The sequence below is a fragment of the Sebastes umbrosus genome, chromosome 9 (assembly GCF_015220745.1).
Source record: "Sebastes umbrosus isolate fSebUmb1 chromosome 9, fSebUmb1.pri, whole genome shotgun sequence".
NCBI lineage: Eukaryota > Metazoa > Chordata > Actinopteri > Perciformes > Sebastidae > Sebastes > Sebastes umbrosus.
The window spans coordinates 10,302,034-10,314,710 of NC_051277.1; the positions used below are offsets into that span (position 1 = coordinate 10,302,034).

At 37.6% G+C, this 12,677-nt stretch overlaps 1 long non-coding RNA gene across 1 annotated transcript; it reads left to right on the forward strand.

Annotated features, from left to right (window-relative positions):
• The first annotated feature begins 9,827 nt into the window (after window positions 1-9,827).
• Window positions 9,828-11,496, forward strand: LOC119494226. Its single transcript, XR_005208152.1, has 3 exons — window positions 9,828-9,917; window positions 10,114-10,195; window positions 11,467-11,496. It is a non-coding gene; the product is annotated as an uncharacterized LOC119494226 (long non-coding RNA).
• The last annotated feature ends 1,181 nt before the right edge of the window (window positions 11,497-12,677 follow it).

Consider the following 12,677-nt stretch of genomic DNA (forward strand, 5'->3'; position numbering starts at 1 on the left):
CACCACAAGAAAAAAGTGACATTAAAAAAGCTTTATATATTTATTTATTTTTTTCTAATTTCCCCTTAAAACAAATGGAGGTACAGCCCTAACGCTGACAAATCATGTTTTCATTGAGATAAAGTATCTGAGGGAAAAAAATCCAGTCCCTGCAGTCGCCTGCATTAGAAAGATAACTGTGACTGACACGAGGATGGATGTGGAACCAAAACAACAAAAAAATACCCAAAGCACAGGCGCTGCATGAAATCAGAGAGGAAACACTGCTGTAATCTGTGTCCGGCAGTAAAACCACCCCCTGATTACAGTCGGAGGCGATGTGTTTACGACTCAGTTGGCTGTGTAGCTGTGCTGCGACCTCAGAGGCACCAGGGGGCACTCTTCACTATGAAATGCCGCCAGATGGACCTGTCCACTCTTTCCCTGGGCAACGGGTCTTATCAAGGGGTAGCAGGCAGCCAGTGGTCCTCTGTAGATAGCCGTGCTGGTTATGTGTGTGAAGCCCGGGCACAGAGTTGTCGACCGTGTTCAATCGGGGCAGCCGTGGGTCATATTATGGGACTGTCTGGATTCCTTTCATGGTAAATTGGATGAAGGCAGCAGCACTAGAGCTGAGGGGAGTGGAGATGTCACAGCGTTCTCCGGCCTGTGTCTGGACTCCACAGGCCCGAGCAGACAATTCAGTTAAAAGCTGTCAAAGAATTGAGAAAAAGTAATAAAAGCTCCTCTGCACAGGTTCTTTCCTGTGCAATTTGCTGTGGTAAAATCCAGTAAAGGTTGGGAGGCGGGGTGGAGGGCAGTTTGGAGCAGATTTTTGTTTTGATCAAGAAAAATGTTCCACATTCAACATGGTTCATAAAGGAATTGATGCTGTTTTACAACAAACACTTTTTTAAAGAGCCTGTAATGTAATATCAGCATGGAGTTCTTTAATACTGCAGGAGCCTATTTAGGCTGGTGTTAGTAATGGACTGTAATTTGTTTATATCCCACAAAATCAATTTCTGTGCAATTCACGTAATCGTGAACCAGGAAATATAAAGAGCGGCGAACTTGCGGGTTACCTTCAAGTTACCTTCTAGACACGAGTCACAGCCACGTCGCGTAGGGAGGTCGGGGTCGATGTGTGGGTCTAAAAATACTGGACTTTCACTCAGGTGGCCGGCGTTCGTATCCTGTGTGAAACCAGAAGTCAACGTTGATTTATTTGTCATGTACATAACGCCACTTCCGGAGTTATTTTAAGTCAAACCGCGATCTTTTCCTAAACTTTATTTAGTAGTTTTGTTGCCTAAACCTAACCAAGTCGATTTTTTCCTCAACCTAACCAAGTAGTTTCGTTGCCTAATCCAAACCAAGTCGATCTTTTCCTAAACCTAACTAAGTAGTTTTGTTGCCAACACTTAACTAAGTAGTTTTGTAGCTTAAACCTAACTAAGTGGTTTAGTTGCCTAAACTTAATTAAGTAGTGTTGTAGCTTAAACCTAACTAAGTAGTTTTGTTGCCTGAACGTAAAGGCATGAATAGGAAGTTATTGGAAGTTTATTTTGACAAGACTTTTTTTTTTTTTTTGAAAGACTATGCATGTAATAAGCGGAAATTGACACGTGTTGCTGGACATTAGTAGGAAAACTAATGAAAAAGGAGGAATATCTTTTTCGTAAGATATCATACAAACCATTGTATGAGAATACGTTGGATTCTCTCAGATATTTTATATCTAATTGGAATCATCTCTATTTCACCACAGTTCTCTCTGAAATATGTCCGCTGTCAATTCGAGGTACTAACATGAAACATTTCCCTCAATTGGATAAAAGCCCATTTCTTCACAGAGACTCGTTCCTCCGTCCTTTCAGCTTCTCAAACTACACTCCCACCTTCCAATAACACATTTCCAAGAGGCAATCGCCACTGTAAAAACCAACATTTTGAGCTACAACAGTACTTTATGATATCTTATGACACTTTAAAAAAAAATCAATACCACAAATCAGCAACACCTACAGATTTCTTTTTAGATAAGCGTCCCTCAAAGTATTCGGATCTGTTATTATTTGTGAGAGAGGAACCGTTTGCTTTTCCCTCAACTCTGCTGCTGCTCCGGCTCTCGACTCCCAACTGTGGTAGATTAGCAGATAGCGAGGTCTGCCTGTGACGGAGCACCTGCAAATGTGCCGAGATAAGAAGAGGGAGCCTCCTTGTAAACAGGGAACAAAACCAGCCACGCTACATCCCTCTCAGGACGCTCACTCTTTCTATTCCTACCCTATAATATATGATAATGATAGTGTTAATACTCGTACGCAATTTAGATGTGTTGTCTGTCTATCCATCTATCTATCTACTCTTCAGCAGAGGCCCTCCCACCGCTCCCAGTGTCTCTCTCAATGCCGCACTCGTCCCATAAATAAATCTGTGTCTTCCTGCTCCCCGTTGCCTCTGAGAAGTGACTTGCTCGAACCTGTCGTCTCATGCAGTAATGACTCTCTGGTCATTCATGGTGCTCGCAGAAGAAACCACAGAGCGGGTAAACATCCTCTCAGCATCTGCGGTGGAGTAGAATAAAGGTCTGGGATTACTATGGAGGAAGATCAGAGCTGAGCATTCAGTGTTCACATCTAGTTTTAGATCAAGAACATAGAAGAAGAATTATAGATTAATTTAAAGTAACAGTTGGACATTTTTGCAAAATACACATATTTATTTTTTCTTGCTGAGAATTATGGTGCCTTCAAATGGGGTCGTGTTTACTGTGTTCACGAGAAGAGTCCATATGAACACCAACTTTTGTGATGTTCACGACCTTGTAAGTGTAAATTTTCTGAAAGCTCAGAGTTTACGAGTTGTGACTTGTTTGTTGACATCAGAAATGAGTCTAGAAGCCAACAGTTGCTTAGCAGCGGTGTCCTCACGACTTAAAGGTCCCATATTATGCTCATTTTCAGGTTCACACTTGTATTTTGTGTTTCTACTAGAACATGTTTACATGCTGTAATGTTAAAAAAAAAACGTATTTTCCTCATACTGTCAGCCTGTATACGCCTGTATTTACCCTCTGTCTGAAACGCTCTGAATTGCGTTGCTAGGCAACAGCTTGGGTCCATGTGTACTTCCTGTCAGCTGATGACATTCACATACACTACAACCAGGAAATAAACTGGGACACATTTAGAATGTTTACGTTTAAAATTGTGTCAAGGGTCTAAATATTGTATATTCGTGACATCACGAATGGGCAGAAATCCTGACGGCTTGTTTCAAATGCAGAGTTTCTGAATACGGGCTGTATGTGTTTCCCTGTGGATTGAGTGTTTCGATACTTTCACAGTATTTATATAGGACTTAAGCCTACTTTATAATAAAAAAACATGAAAATCTCACTTTTTTATGATATGGGACCTTTAACCACTTGAACGCCAAGCATATCGTGTATATACGATTTCCCATGTTGTAAACACGACCTCACAAGTTTCATTTGAAGTCACCATTACACGAGAAGATTAATACCACTGTCATATCTGTATAGTAGGCTAAATACAGTATGAATCTACCGCCAAGAGATGGTTCGCTTAAGGGTTGGCTTGCACAAAGACTGGAAATGGGAAAACAGCTAGCCTGGCTCAGTCAAGAAATAGTCCTGTATGTAACCCACTGTAAAACCTAAAAACTTGATGTTTTTACACTTCGGTTTTTGCACCGTGGTATCTATCTTCATCTAACCTTCTCCAAAAAGCAAATAAGTGTGTTTGTCTAATGATTGATTGCAGAAAAAGCAGAGTATTGCCTTATTCATAATCACTTACGGACTGGATTTGATTGGATCTTTTAAAAGTAGAAGCAGAAATGAGCCACATTCACATCACACATTAACCTACAATATGCAGTTCTTTAAACAACTGTGTTCAGTGTAGGAGCTATACCCGTACAGTCACTAACATATCTAAATAAAAGCAGTCAAGAAATTAAATGCTGGAAACATACTTTTTTTTTTTTTTTGTTTGTAATGGAAAATGTGTAGGAAGCATGAAACTCAATAAGTGACTCATTCCCTTGTGTGTTTTCACATGCTGTGTTCTGCTCCTTTTCATCGACCCTCAAGGATCCCATTTGATCGCTATCCAAGCTGTAAATATAGCTGAGAGCCATGCTTTGAGATGCTTTGAATTCAAATGGTTCTTTTAAGGTGAACAACCACCCATGGATTCACTTAACTACAAACCTGACTTACAATAAGCTAGTTGGCATGCACAGGGAGGAGGATGGCCGTCCATTTCAATTGGCTGAGTGTGTTTGCATGTGATTAAAAGGTCTCGAACTACTAGGGGTGATATTTTAAAATGCAAAAAAATGGTTTAATGAGTCTAATATATAATATATGATAAGCCATGATTTACCAGGCACAGTCTATACTGAGTTATGTGAATGTTCGATATGTTTTAGCATTGTTTAAAATATACGTACCCAGGGATCATTGTTGTAAATGTCAAAAGTAAAACTGTAAATGTCATAATATCCTATTTCTCAGTGGGGATCATTAAAGTCCCATTACTCTTCTCCTAGAATGTGCCTGCAGTGTATGCAAAGATGCTTAATTTATTAACAACTTCAGTGATAATCCACAGTGACATTTACACCAGCCACCCATTTTAAAGGAGGGGTAGGCCTATATGGAAAGCATGATATGCCAGGTTTTGTTTTGGATTTTGCTGTCTGGTATTTTACTGAAGTGTTGTGAATGCATGAAACTACTATTGTTCACTATTTTTTTTTTTTATGTAATGAAATAGCCATTCACCAAGAGTTCCACCTTGGTGTGATTGTCAGACTGGGGACAAATAATGGTAGTCCACATCTTTCGATTTGTTTTGAATCAGATTAATATATGGCTCCCATTAGCTGAGCAGTCATTGTTAAGGGGGGTGGTGGAACCAACACTGTCAACCAGTCCGAGTAGAGGTTCATAAATAATGGTATCATTAAGTTAAAGAGCCCTAAACTGCCTGATTCAGTAGCCCACAGGTGTATATGGAGCACTAGAAACTAAACTCATTGGTGGTATCAATGAATTGGTTCCTGTTTATCATTTTCACAAAAATCACTCACATGTTTAGTTGAAATCTGTTATTTTCCAATTTGGGCTCACTTCTCTAATAGTATCAATATTCCTGTATAGCCTCCCGGCCAACATGGTTATGTGGGCCCCACATTGGTTATGCTGGGGGTACCTGGGTACCAAGTGGGTATGGGCCCAAAATGGGCATCTTATCTGGCGCCCACTTGGGTCAACTAAGTTGGTCCCCGTGTGGGTCCTTGGGTCACTACTGGGAAATTAGTGCATGGGGCCAACATGGAAACTGTGGACAAACCTACTTACAACCCATATTTCAGGCCATGTATTCCCAATGTAGTTCCCACATATAAGGTAAACCTGGGGCCGAGATGGGTTTTGCAATTGGCACGTGGTCATTATGGAACCCATGGACAATCCCATATAGGGGCAGTTTTTCAGCCCATTTACTACCCACATGGGCCCCACATAGAAATGTTGGCTGGACTATCTTCTATTTACTCATGTTGAAGGTAATACTGGGAGCACCTACCGCCCTTAACGGTACAGTAGGTGCAACACTATGCAGTGAACTATACAGATTAAATCGCATTAGTGAGTTTTAAGTGCTGGTAAGCAGACTTTGTTACATTGGGACAAGCCCGGCTAGCTGTTTCCCCCTGTTTCCAGTCTTTATGCTAAGCTAAGGTAACCCGCTGCTGGGCTGTAGCTTCATATTTAGGCTTATACCGCACAGACATGAGAGTGGTATTGATCTTCTGAAGTGTATTTTCTAAAATACTAAACTGTTTCTTTAAGTCCCCATACAGTAACCAGTATAGGCTAGAGTCCACGATAGGAAATTTAAAAAAGAAAGTTACATCAACAGCTATAGCCCAACAATGCAGTTACTAAGAATGTTATCACATCAGCATCAGACAGCTATATGGCTAGCTTTGTTAGCAGTAAACTGATTCAATAATACTACTAAATCACAAATCAACAATCAGGAAACAGCTGTAATAAAAGGAGCACACAGAAAACGGTCCAGCAGGGACATTTGGGGCATATATATAAAAGACGCTTGTCAATATTTGCTTAGTCACAAGTCTAACGAAATGGCGGATTATAACAACGGCAATTGGTCTAACAAACTGCTCCGGAACTCTGCCAGTAGCGGTTTCTATAGCAACAGAATGTTCACTTCATCTTGTTACATTCCATTAAACCTTCCCTAAAATTGGCTGTTAAAATTATGAATGGTTCTCCCTCCATTGCAATATATTACAGTCAGATTCTCCGTTTGGTCAACTGCACTATTTAAAGTCAACGCAGAGCTTGACACCTATTTTATGATCCTTTAGTAAATGCAAATTTAAAAATCCAGCCATGAGAGTCAATAGTTGATTGCTCTCTGTTCCTTATTGGTGGCAGCATCCCTATAATAGATGCCATAACATATGAAATCCTGCCCCAGGCTAAGATACTGTATTATCCCGCTGCTATGACAGTCATCAAAACAATGAGCTGACATTCACCTTCCTTCTGAACCGCTAATTGGCTATTAGGCCTAACTGGGTTTGAAAGGCCACAGACACTTCCCCCTCACATCACGGCCGACCTCTGATAGGTCGGCTCACCTCAACGGGGTGAGCCATGATGGTCAACATTTGGAACACAAGTAATTTGAGGATAAGTGGGGAAACCTGTCAAACCTCTGGTGTGTTTGTGTTTCTCTGTTGCTATACTGTCCATTTGGTCGATTATTTGCTTAAAATTTGACAACAGTAATTTTGATAATTTAAAAATCGTTTGTCAAGCAGCGTCTAAAATGTGAGGATTTGCTGCTTTTCTCTGTTTTGTGTCATTGTAAATGGAATATTTTTGGGGTTTTTGGACTATTTGTCAGACAAAACAAGCAATTTTAAGCAACACTTTGGGCTCTTGGAACTTGTGATTGGCATGTTCTCCCACAATATTCAGATCTTTTAAAGAATAAACAAACAATCTATTACTCTAACAAACAACTGATAGATTAATCAATAAGAAAATAATAGTTTTGGTCCTAACAGTATAAAACATCATATATTGCATTAACATATTTTCTGGTTTTAATAATAATGTTGACTATAAATGTCATGAATCATTGGAAAAACAACAATTAACGAACTGACACTGACTATCACTGCATCTCCAGTATGTTGAAGTGTGGCTACAAATTGTAATAATTGGCAATTATCCAGCAACCAATCACAATAATTAATTTAATGTACAGTAGAGGGTTGTCAGTTTCACAATTGTTCAATTATTATTATATTCTAAGTCAGTTGCTCAAATGTACAATCCTGCAGGCATTTATGATATTATTCAATGATGTGTTGTTGCTGTCAAATCACATGTATTTTACTTTAAACCAGGAGGTATTCAGTCAGTACTTCATAGCAACAAACATACAAACATAGATCAAAACCAGAGAAAATCAAACACAGGATAGACTACTCTCTGATGGAGGTACAGTACAATCGTTTTTCATGGTCGGATTCACTGAGAGCCCAGATCTAAAATGCAGGACCGACTGCACACGAGCACATAGATCAGGATGAACAAAAGGTAAACTCACAGGTCAGAACATCAGAAGGCACTTTCATGTCCGTCAGTGCTTAGATACAGAGAGCGTGGTCCACATATAGAGAGACATTACTGAGGCCTGGCTGTCACTGCTTCTTAGTACAGCGGACCATATTAATCTGAGGCTCTTTCTGCACAACATAAAGCTGGCATTAGTTATGCTACTATTCCTGTTTCTCTCCGTGGACACCAAAAACCATTGCAGCCAGGTTTAATTACAGGCTTATTATCTGAGTGGTCCTTTGAGGGGGAAAGTAGTAACAGTACCAGCTAATGAGTAAAATAATGAATGACTTCACATAAAATATATTCAACCCATAGGTGGTTTAAAACACGTATGACCCACTTTTAAAGATGTCTCCACCTTGGTGATGCTTGATGTCGTTACCTTTTTCTAGAAAATTACAGCAGAAATATGTAAAAATTACCTTGCATGCTATAAAACATGCACTGCACAGTAAATACAGCAGATCAACTTTGTGTCAATGACCGGAACAGGTTAAGCTTGATTTCTGCAGAGCTGATTTAATCTCTAATGTCATTTAAAAGGCTTTTGCATAATCAATATTCAACATGTAATCATGCAAGAGAGAGGTGGAGCTGAAACTGCCTCCAAACCAAAGGCTCATTATGCACCAATTTTATACTTCAAAAGCTTCTCGTGCAGATGGTCAATAATTCATCATTACCAGCGAGCGGTGACAGAACACATCTGAAATTCATACACTTTGTATAATGCACATACATTTTAAAAAAGTGTCGACTCATTGCACAATAGTAAAAGTTGTGCTGCAGCTGGTTTGTTATGCACAGTGATTTGAAAGATTTGAGAAATATACCTGTAGAGCAGCATGTATAGTCAACACAATATCTGACCCCTGGAAATTTAAGCAGTCAATATAACCTGAGCATCAATATGTGCATACTTCTACCATAATCAGATGATGTTCCAGTATTTCCTGTGGAGATTTCCACAAAATCCTGTTTCATTCGACAGATTTATGGTCGTGTGGACTGATAATTAGGAACACCATTCGACATCTCTTTCTATAATTTGACTGACATTCTCAATCCTCTCTGTGCGAGCAACCTCTGTTGTGTACAGTCGGTGGTGTGCTTGGGAGGCAGCACCGCTGCGGGGGAGGCAGGCAGGATAAACAAACTGGTGTAAAAAAGCTCTCAGCTGAGGGGAAGCTGAGGACTAAACTGAACTCCATCTTAAGCAACATCTCCCACCCCCTCTGTGGTGGGCCGAGAGCTACAGGACCATCTCCAGCCTCTGCTTCAGCATCACAAGGTGCTGTAACTGGTCTTGTGTAATAATATTTAAACACGCTTATTTACTTTCTTGCCGAGAGTTAGATGAGAAGATTGATACAACTCTCATATATTATTTATATCAGTTACAAATATATACACACACACTCATACACATACGGTGCCCTACATAACCATAGTAACAACTGGTTTGCATATTTCTAATAACAATAATATTGTTATATCTATTTATTTCTTTGTTTTGTCTATCTTCCAATTTGTGTATATTTCTATGTATTGTATGTCACTACCTCTGTTTTGTGTATTACTTTTGCAACAATAAAAAAAAAGAAGTACTCTGATATTTCACTTAAATAAAATTAGCAATGCCAGTGTGTAGTACAAGTAAAAGTCATGCATTCAAAATTTTAACTATTTTAGCATCAAAATATACTTAAAGTACTTAATATGCATAATGGCCCATTTCATAATAATGTATAATATTATTGTATTACAAGTACAGATGCATTAATCTAATTATAAATCTAATCTTAATTTCAACTATTTTATGTACTGTACTTTATTACTGTCTATTCTTATAATAAATCATCATCACATTTATTTGCTGATTATATTTTGTATTATTCTATATGTATATTATCTGAATCTGCAAAGTAGGTTATGTTATTAAATAATTATAGTGGAGTAAAATATTAAATATTTGCCTCTGAATTGCAGTGGAGTAGAAGTATAAAGTAGCAGAAAAAGGAAATATTCAAGTAAAGTACAATAGAATATGTAGGACAACAGGATAGGTCGACGGGCAGCTAGTCTCGCGAGAGTTTTAGCCATGCCAAAGAACGAGATTAAGATTATTGTCAAGAAGGTGAATGCCAATTGTTGGTTCCATCGCAACATCAGCGCCCAGCAACGGAGCTACACTTCATAGGGAGCACATATGGACTGTAAAGCATGATTTACAGTAAGACGGTTTATTTAAACTGCCCTGATTGTTGTTTAACTTTACTGCTAAGTTACTTCACTTGCTAACACTGCTGTAGAAGTTGCTAGTATCTCATAAACTAGCTTGTGTTAGGCTAGTTTATGAGATACAGGATGTCTGGTGGAGGAAACAATCATGTTCCCTCTTTTTGATTATGGATGTTTGTTCCTCAAAGGCACTCTTTTGGGTTTCCTGTCCTGCTATCTGCACATTTGGACCATGGCTCTTCTCCTCCCCTGAGACACCTTAGACCAGAGGTCAGCGACCTTTACTATCAAAAGACACATTTTAGGAAACAAAAAAATAAAAAAATCTGTCTGGAGCCGCAAAACATTAGAGTATTGTGAAGAAGGTAACACAGTTTATAGTCTAAGTATATAGTATATCAGTCTAATGCAGTGAGGGCCAAAGTGCAAATGTACTACAGAGTATTAGGGCCACATTCAGGGAAAAAAACATCTGAGATTTACAGAATAAAGTCAGAATATTATGAGAAAAAAAAACGTAAAATTACTACTTTATTCTCATAATTGACTTTTTTCTTGTTAACCTATGACTTTATTCTTGTAATATTATGACTTTATTCTCGTAATATTATGACTTTTTTCTTGTTAACCTATGACTTTATTCTTGTAATATTATGACTTTATTCTCGTAATATTATGACTTTATTCTTGTAATATTATGACTTTATTCTCGTAATATTATGACTTTATTCTTGTAATATTATGACTTTATTCTCGTAATATTATGACTTTATTCTCGTAATATTATGACTTTATTCTTGTAATATTATGACTTTATTCTCGTAATATTATGACTTTATTCTTGTAATATTATGACTTTATTCTCGTAATATTATGACTTTATTCTTGTAATATTATGACTTTATTCTTGTAATATTATGACTTTATTCTCGTAATATTATGACTTTATTCTTGTAATATTATGACTTTATTCTCGTAATATTATGACTTTATTCTTGTAATATTATGACTTTATTCTCGTAATATTATGACTTTATTCTTGTAATATTATGACTTTATTCTTGTAATATTATGACTTTATTCTCGTAATATTATGACTTTATTCTTGTAATATTATGACTTTATTCTCGTAATATTATGACTTTATTCTTGTAATATTATGACTTTATTCTCGTAATATTATGACTTTATTCTCGTAATATTATGACTTTATTCTCGTAATATGACTTTATTCTTGTAATATTATGACTTTATTCTCGTAATTTACAATCGTAATATTATCACTTTATTCTCGTAATATTATGACTTTATTCTTGTAATATTATGACTTTATTCTTGTAATATTATGACTTTATTCTCGTAATATTATGACTTTATTCTCGTAATATTATGACTTTATTCTCGAAATCTCAGATTTATTTATTTTTCCTCAATGTGGCCCTAATACTCCATCGTACCATAGACCTACAACAATGATAAATAAAAATGAAATTATAAAAAAACCAAAACCGTTATTCATTTCCATTTTTATAAATCCACAGGGAGCCACTGGAGAGGAGCTGAAGAGCCGCATGTGGCTCCGGAGCCGCAGGTTGCTGACCCCTGCATTAGGTAAACGCTTTTCCTGGAAATCTATGTCACACATACAGTAGCATAGGTAGTCACATTTTCATATATTGGCGTCCTCCAGCTGTTCGCTTCTGTTTGGATGCTGCTGCTTTTGCTATTTGGGCATGTTTGCATTGATATTAATTATGAATTAGCCTACTGTGTTGTGGCTAAGCTCTTTGGTGGTCGTTTGGCAGGTGCATTATGATGCTTCCATGCTGTTTGTTTAAATAGTGGAAATGACTCACATTTCATTGACTTTACATATTTTCTAGGTCATTGTTTTTGAGGAATTGTTGCAAGCTTGGATCTCTTGTAATATTGTTCTGTATATTGGCTTTTTAGGATGCAAACATGACTGTTGTCTTGAAGTACATTCATACTTTTATCTCCATGTAATATTGGTTTCCTGGAAATCCATGTCACACATAGCATAGACAGTCACATTTGCAGCACACAGTTCATATTCAGCTTGATATTACAGAGCACTCAAAGCAATGTGACACCTAGCTTTTACTATTCTGCATATCATAATTACATCTAAAATACTGAGCTGCTGTTGGTTTCCTGCCGCTGCGACATTAAACCAAACTGATTGCCATGTTCTGATGGCCATCTGCTTATCATGTTGCATAACGTTTCAAGCCATGAATATTTGTGATTTTTTTTTGGACATGCATGTTATTAATTATCTGCTGCATAGCTGATGTGTCTTATCCTGCTGCATGTGAGGGTGATTGCTGGCTTTATATTGGTCTATCTTGATTCACCAGATTGTACAGCGTATAAGTAGTAGATTCCACATATTAGCTATAATTAGGTTCTGTGTATGCAGTGTATGATTTTAGGTGGAAAGTCACTGCTGTCTGATGAAGTCAGAGCCTCAATCAACTCTGGACGTATTCTGTAGTCATATTATAAAATCTGTTCCATGTGAGGCGGCTGAATGACACGACGAAGAGTGACATGATTTAAGCAGTATGAATAAGAAATTACGGCGCAAATGTCTATACTGTTGGGGAGAATAATCTAACTCAGTGTTTTATATTTTTATGAACTTGTGTCATATGGCCTCACAAGCTCCTTAAAAACATATTTGTGTTTTATTTGCTTTGGCTTGTATTTTGCATCTTTCCACCTCTGT